Source organism: Pteropus alecto, unplaced genomic scaffold (assembly GCF_000325575.1).
Source record: "Pteropus alecto unplaced genomic scaffold, ASM32557v1 scaffold5, whole genome shotgun sequence".
In the NCBI taxonomy this organism is placed as follows: Eukaryota; Metazoa; Chordata; class Mammalia; order Chiroptera; family Pteropodidae; genus Pteropus; species Pteropus alecto.
In genome coordinates, this window is record NW_006441953.1 from 9392422 (window position 1) to 9400047 (window position 7626).

The window sequence follows — 7626 nt, forward strand, 5'->3', positions numbered from 1 at the left end:
TGAGGCAAGGAGAATTTTAAATCAGTGTGAGGTTGGTGTTAAATTGTACTAGTCTGAACCTTTTAATGCCTGAAATAGAGGTGTAATTACTAAAATGAGACTTGTCACTAAAATCTATGGGATCTGCTCAAAATTCAGGATAGATCCTGATAAAGATTCAACAAAATCTGGTTATAAGGCAGTGGTTAAAGAGAAAAAGGAAGCCCTTTCCTTCTAGAATCAACTCAATCGGTGTTTCAAAATTAATAATTATGAAGAAATAAGCCTCAATGAGATTTTATTGCAGTAATCTTCTGTCTGCATTAGCCCTTTCTCGTTCTTCAGAAGAGCACTTACTTTCCTTCACAGACCCTCTCCCAAATGGTACATTTTCCTCAGCCTCTGTTGAACTGTTTCCTAAATTAATAAACAAACAGATAAACAAATGAACAAAAAATTCTCTCCCAAAGCCTCCCAAAACAAAAAGAGCAAACAACAAACTGTCACACATTCTAAATGATCATATATTTTTAAATGATTTCAATGTTATTTTCCACAAAGTATTGTTGACATTAAAAATATAGAATTTTGACATTTTAAACTAGAATTTAACAAAACCCACATTTTGTCACATATGAAAACCCTCACACATTTCAGACTTACAAAAGCTCTATGATAAGAGATCAATTTATTTTTTTTAGGTAAAGATTTTCTATCTCCAGGAAGCCTCTGTGTCCTCTGCTGAATTCTCCAGTTGCAGGTAGCAGATACCAACTTAAGAAAGGGGGTGCTTCTCTCAAGGATACAGAGGAGTCTCACAGACCCAAAGACTGAAACACAGCTGAACTCAGAGGAAATTTGGAAGCAGAGCCAATAAGCTCCCTAAACTTTCTCTCTGTCTCTAATCTCTCCAAGCCAGATCATTTGGCTGTGGTGGGGTAAGATTGAGAATTGAGAAGGCCGAGTGGGATTGCCTGCTTCGTGACCACTGTCGAGAAAGATGGTGTATTGGCTCACTAGGGCTGCCATAACAAAATACCACAGGCTGGGTGGCTTAAACAACAGAAATTTATTTCTCACAGTTCCAAAGCTTGAAGTTCAAGATGAAGGCGTCAGCAGATTTGGTTTCTCCTAAGGCCTCTCTCCTTGGCTTCTAGATGGCTGCCTTCTCACTGTGTCCTCAGATGGCCTTTTCTCTGTGTGTACACATCCCTGGTACCTCTTTCTCTTCTTATAAGAACACCAGTCCTATTGGATTAGGACCCCACCCTTACGACCTCATTTAACCTTAATTACCTCTTTAAAGTCCTTATCTCCAAATACAGTCACTAAGGTATGGGGAATTGGGTCTTTAACACATAAAATTTGGAGGGGGACACAATTTAGTCCATAGTAGATAACGACAAAGATAAATTGAAAAATGCTTTAACAGAGATTTTTAGTAGTCATCAATACCCATTTTCCTTTATTTAATACTAGAATGTGCAAGCTTTATCAGGGCGCCTGACAACCCATCTAGAGACTACATTTTCCAGACTTCCTTACAGCTTGATGTGGACATGTGACTAAATTCTGGGCAATGGGATGTATCTAGAACCTAAATGCTGCTCTGGGTCATGTCTCTAATAAATAAAGGATGGGGTCCTTTGCGTCATCCACCTTTCCACCGGATAAGAGAACTGGAGGAGCCATCCAGAACCTACTCCCGGAAAGTCACATGTTGAGGGCATGCTCCTCATTCTACCCCTGTGCTGCCCAAGTCTGCCTCTCACCAGGCCCTGAACTGCTCATCTCTTGTGTGAGAGGAAAAAAACTTTGACCTTGTGTAAGCCACTACACTTTTGGACCCTTCGATACAGCATCTTCAGCCTCACCCTCACGAATACAGACATTTACATGCGGGCAGCGATACAGACTTTGAATGTTTCCCAACACAAAAACCTATTATGAGGGGAGAGTATGCATGTCCCACTCTGCACCCTGAAGCAGAGTATATGCCACGCTGACCAAGCCGCCAATATCTCTCATCTGTAGGACTGCAAGGACCTCCTAAGCAGCCTCCTTGCTTTTACTCCTGCCTCACACGCTCATCAAGCAGCAACCTGAGTGATTGTTTTTAAAGTGTAAATTTCATTAAGCCATTTTCCTGTCTAACGACCTCCCCTTGCAGTTAGAACAAATGTCAAGCTCGTCATCATGACCTGCTGACGCGGTTTGCCCTCCTTCCTGTCTCCACCTCCCTCTGCCTCTCTTTCCTCTCTCTCCCCTGCCCACCACACTTCAGCCACAACTGCCTTCTGGCTGTTCCAAGAATACGCCACATTGATTCCCATCTCTGCCACCTCTGCACCTGACATTGCCACTCCCTCCACGGAGATTAGCCATTCCCAGGAGCATGCTTAGCTTGTTCTTCCTCTTCGTGTCTCAGCTTGAATGTCACCTCCTCAGAGAAGTCTCCCTGTAATTCGCAATCTAAGGGAGCATTCCCTACAGCCCCTCCGCACCACACCAGTCCCCTCGGATTTCCTTACAGCACACATCACCTCCTGAAATTATCTTGTTTACTTGTTTTCTGTTTCCCACCACTAAACTATAAGCTCCAGGAGAACAAGAACCTTCTATACCTTGTTCACTACTTATCCCTGGTGGTAAGAACAGTGCCTGGCCCATTGTAGATAGTAAAAATTTGGATGAATGAATAGCTCCAAATGGCCACAAGCATGAAATGTCTTCAAAGACCTCATTTTTATCTTAAAAACCCAAACAAATAGAGCTTTCTTTCCATTCATGTTTGTGTGCAGCTGTCACATGTCCTCAGTCCACTACCACAATTCAAGAACTGTGCCTTAATATGTTTTCAGTTATCAACACTGTGATGAGAATACAAATTAGGTTCCTTAATTTTTGATTAGGGAGGGCTGCTGGGATGAGGCCTTTGGGCCACCGTGGGACAGCATAAGGGCCCTGGGCCTGTGCCGGGAAGGCCCTTCAAAGGGCGGGCATAGTAGATGTAACGTTGGAAGGGTAAGGGCACCGTGAGCAAAGACAGCATCAGATTGGTAGCTTTGCTGGATGTGTATGTTTTTTAAGGCCTGCCGTAACGATTACCACCAACTGGCTGGTTTAAAACACCAGGAACTGATTCTCTCACAGTTCTGGAGGCCAGAACCCCCAAATCACGGTGTCAGTGGGGTGGTTCCTTCTGGAGGCGCTGAGGGAGAAATGTCCCATGCCTCTCTCTGTCTCTGGTGGTTGCCATCAATCTTTGGCATTCCTTGGCTTTTAGCTGCATCTGTCCAATCTCTGCCTCTATCTTCACGCGGCGTTCTTCTACAAGTCTCTGTGTCTTCTCCTTTTCTGTCCCTTTAAGGACATTCTCATTGGATTTAGGGCCCTACGTACTTCAGTATGATCTCGACTTGATCTGTACCTTTATTATAAATGCAAAGACCCTACTTTCAAATAAGGTCGCATTCTGAGATTCCAGCTGGACACTAATTTGGGGGGTTGGAGGAAACATTATCCACCCTACTACCTTGGGGTCGACAGGGCTGTCTCTGATAACCTGGAGACTCGGCTGGGTATAGCAACAGGGAAAAAAGCTATCTTGAGGAAAGAGAAGAATATGAAAGTAGCTGCTTGGGAAATCAGAGGTGCAAAAAAGGAAGAGGTTGGTGAAGAGAATAGAATGGTTGGGCGTGAGAGAATGGGGGACAGTGACTGGATGACTGGAATGCAAGGGGGAGAGGGTATGCGTTTTAATGAGAAGAACACAAAAAACAACACTGGAAAAGGAGGAAGTCAATTTCTGCCGAGATTTCTAGAGACTGATTTGATTAGAAAAAAATGAGAATAAAGTATAGGTAGCGAAAGAGACCTAAAGAGATTTTTACAGCCGCAAGGACTTTCTGAGGGCTTTTTACTATAGTTAATGAGAAATCTCAACAGAGTCAAGTTTAAATATGACATACACACTTTCTGCTTCTTCTTCTTCTCCCAGATCTAACTTTCTGACATTGAGACCAGGGATGAGGGTAGGAAAGCAGATACCCTTTTCTATGATTATGTCGGTTAAGGTACAGGCTAAGCGCCAAACAGGAAGATTCCACACAGGGGCTTCAATAAGACAGAAATTTCTTTCTTTCTTAAATAATAGGTCAAATAAAGTCATGGGGTCTAGGATCGGTAGCTGTCTCTACAAAGTTATTCAAGGGCCAGGCTGACCGGCTGGCTTGGTTTCCCATAGGTCTTGTCTTCTCTTCTGGCCTCCATTCTCCTTCATATGTAGTCACACACGGTATGAAATCCTCCTGTGCTTTCTCTGAGTATGTGGACCAAGGAAAGCCGAGGGGAGACACACCTCCTTTTTCAGGTACATGACACCACAATCCCTAATTGCCTTTAGGCTGGGGTTACACCAACAGAAATCTCCAGAAGAGTAGATACCAGTCCCTCTGCTCACTTACACTTCTGAACTTCCAGGGACACATGTAATGCTGTCTAAGGGTATTCACAGAGGGGACCACTCTTGGGGTGGGTGTGGGTGTGGGGGTCAAAACATCACGAAATGAAAAGGTAAATGATGGGGGAAGATACATGCAAAAAGTTTGACAGAGGGTTAGTGTCGGTAAGGTAAGTAAAAAGTATAATTAAGTAGCAAAAATGTAGCCTTGATAGGAAAATAGACAAATGACGTGAACAAGTAATTCACTAAAGGACAAGTTGCCAATAAACATGAAAAACCATCCAAGATATTTATAATAAAAGAAAATTAAAATGAAACAATAACGAACTATCATCCTTCATCTATGAAACTGACAGATCTGTAAAATGTTACTTTTGTGGAGAATGTGTAAAATGTGTACTCTGATAAACTCTTGGAGGCAGGTAGTTTGCAACAAACTTTATGGAGACCACTTTGGTGGGCTGCGTGCAGAACACAATCTAGAGTGGTGATCTAGGGCTGAGGCGCACGGACGAGTGGAGGGTGATGGCTAAAGCGTGTGCCATTTCTTTTTATGGCGATGAAAATGTTCCAAATTGATTGTGGTGATGGTCACACAGCTTTGTGAGTATACCTAAAGCCATTGAATTGTATATTTTAAATAGGCGAAATATTTGATGGTACGTGAATTGTATCTCAATAAAGCTTTTGCTAAAAACAAAACAACTACAGTTCACATCTAATTGGCAGGATATTTACACCACTTTGGATCCAAAACGAAATGCCTGCATGTGGAATTTGCAGTGGTCAGATTGCTACTGTAAGAAGTAGAGGTATGCCTAGAGTCCAACATATGGAACCTCTATTTTGAGTTAGCTCTTGGAACAGCTGTTAACTGAACTTAGGCTTGTATTTATTTTCATGGCTATGATAATGGCATCTAGTCCTGGACTATCTAATAAGGAAGCTACTGGCCACATGTGAACATCGAGCACCTGAAATAAGAGTAGTCCAACTGAGATGTGCTTGCTTATGTTCAAATAACCTTTATTTTACTTAATAATGACCCCAAAGAGTGAGAGTAGTGATGCTGGCAATTTGTACATACCACAAAGTAGCCATAAAGTGCTACCTTCAAGTGAAAAGTTGTGTGTGTGTGTGTGTGTGTGTGTGTGTGTGTGTGTGTGTGTGTGTATAGAAAAAAAAACCATAATATACTCAGGATTCAGTATTATCTGTGGTTTCAGGCATCTACTGGGGGGTCTTGGCACATATCCCCCATAAATGAGGGGAGACGACTGTACTCTCTAGACCTGGTCACAAAGTCAAATGACTCTGGAAGCCAGTAACTGAATTCTCAGTCACAGACCATCCTCATCTCCAATTATGGGTCTGAGGGAAGAAATATGGTAGTGGAGGGGAGAGGAGATTCATTCAGGTTCAGAAATATATTTATAGACACATTTCCCCTATTAAACAAAATGTGAAGATATTGAGGGAAACGAGAGAGAGAAAGAGAGAGAGAGACAGACAGAGAGACAGAGAGAGACAGAGAGAGAGAGAGAGAGAGACAGAGAGAAAGACAGAGAGACAGAGAGACAGAGAGACAGAGAGACAGAATCACAAGTCAAAAGAATCCTAAAGTTCTTAGTTTACGGAAGCTGTCCTTGCTCAGTGTGGTGGAAAAGCTGATTACAGCAGAGAATTGTTTTCCAATTTGCTACTGGACATCAAGCAATGCTAAGCTAAGGGCAAGTTTGAAAGGTAAAGCATTTTTCAGCTTTATTTGCCCATTTGTCATTTTATTATTTTGTTGTTATTTTAAAAGACAGAGTGGAGCTATCAGATTGGATTCCTGTGTGTGCTGGTAACAAAGCAAGTGTTTTAGACCTGATCTGAGAAAAGAGATTGTTAGCATGTTTTTCACATGGAAATTTTTTTAAAAATCACTTTTTGAAGAAAGTTTGAAAATATCAATGGAAAAAAAAAGTGAATACTAGATTTTCTCTGAAAAAAAAAATTTGTCAAAAAAGGCATGATTAGCATCCATTCTATTTTAGCATATGATGATCTTCCCTCTTTACAAATGAGTTTAAGCAGAACTTTGATCTTGACCTCTTCCTCTTTCCACCCTCAGTCACTTTTAATGGTGGACTGATCAAAAGGCAGAAAGAAAAGCAAAGCTCCTGAAATACACCCAGACCTGCACTCCCAGCTGCACCAGCCTAGCTACAACGAGAAGTGTTATAGATTCAGCCAATAATGATCTGCGGATTATTAACAGCCCTACTTTAATTCATGAGTATAGACAATAGTGAGCTGACTAGTGAAATATGGAGCCACAAAGATATGATTCTATTTTTTTATCTGAAGAGATATTCACAATTTATTAAATAAAAAAGCAACTTAGAAAGTAATGTGTGTTATTAATCCAATTTTTGTACAATAAGCAAAGTCAAAAGAGAGTTCTTATCTATTTCTAATTTGCTAAGTTTTTAACATGAATGGAAATACCTTGCCCATTCTCTTCATTCTGGGGGGTTTATTCTATTTTAACACTGATCTGTCAACCCATAGTTTGTATTCTACATATGAACAGAAGAAAATAAGTTTATACTTACTATGTAATATAATTTCAGTGAGACTCAGTAGATGGCATAAAAGAGCCTTCCCCCACCCCGACATTAAATGTGGCGACCAGTGAAATAAAGATTTGAGGAAGCACTTGAATTTCCTACAGACTACCAGCTGGGCAGATGGGCAAGTTGTTTCGGTAAGTGATATATATATTTTTTAATCTTATAAAAGAAAGTAATGACATAACTAGTCATCGGACACAAAAATCTCAAAGTCTTTATGTCTCTTGGGAGTGAGGGGTTTATCATTCTCTAGAGTTCATCTCAATACAATTTCCTGGGTGTTTTTTCTAAATGGATTATTTCTGATATATACTTACTATGTTTGAATAAACGTTTATGTATTGGCATCTTGTCCTAAGTCAGAAAAAGGGGTGTGTTTTCAGTGTGTGTGTGTTTTCTTGAATTACACCTCGTCCTATGCATGATATACTTTCAAGAGTTATATTTGAGCTGGGAGATGAATATTTGGGTCACACGTGTTTTCTCATGGTTTTCTTAAGGAGTTGATTTCAGGTGGCATTGTTCCTTATCCCACCCTCTATCCATCTCTTTGTGATGAGAATG

General features: G+C 41.0%; 1 protein-coding gene across 1 annotated transcript in view; it reads left to right on the forward strand.

The window, feature by feature from the left end:
- Window positions 1–7150: 7150 nt before the first annotated feature.
- TLR1 (toll like receptor 1) overlaps window positions 7151–7626 on the forward strand; it is a 7523-nt gene continuing 7047 nt past the window's right edge. Inside the window, 1 exon segment of the mRNA NM_001290161.1 lies at window positions 7151–7196. The gene's annotated coding sequence lies outside the window, so the exon portion shown is untranslated.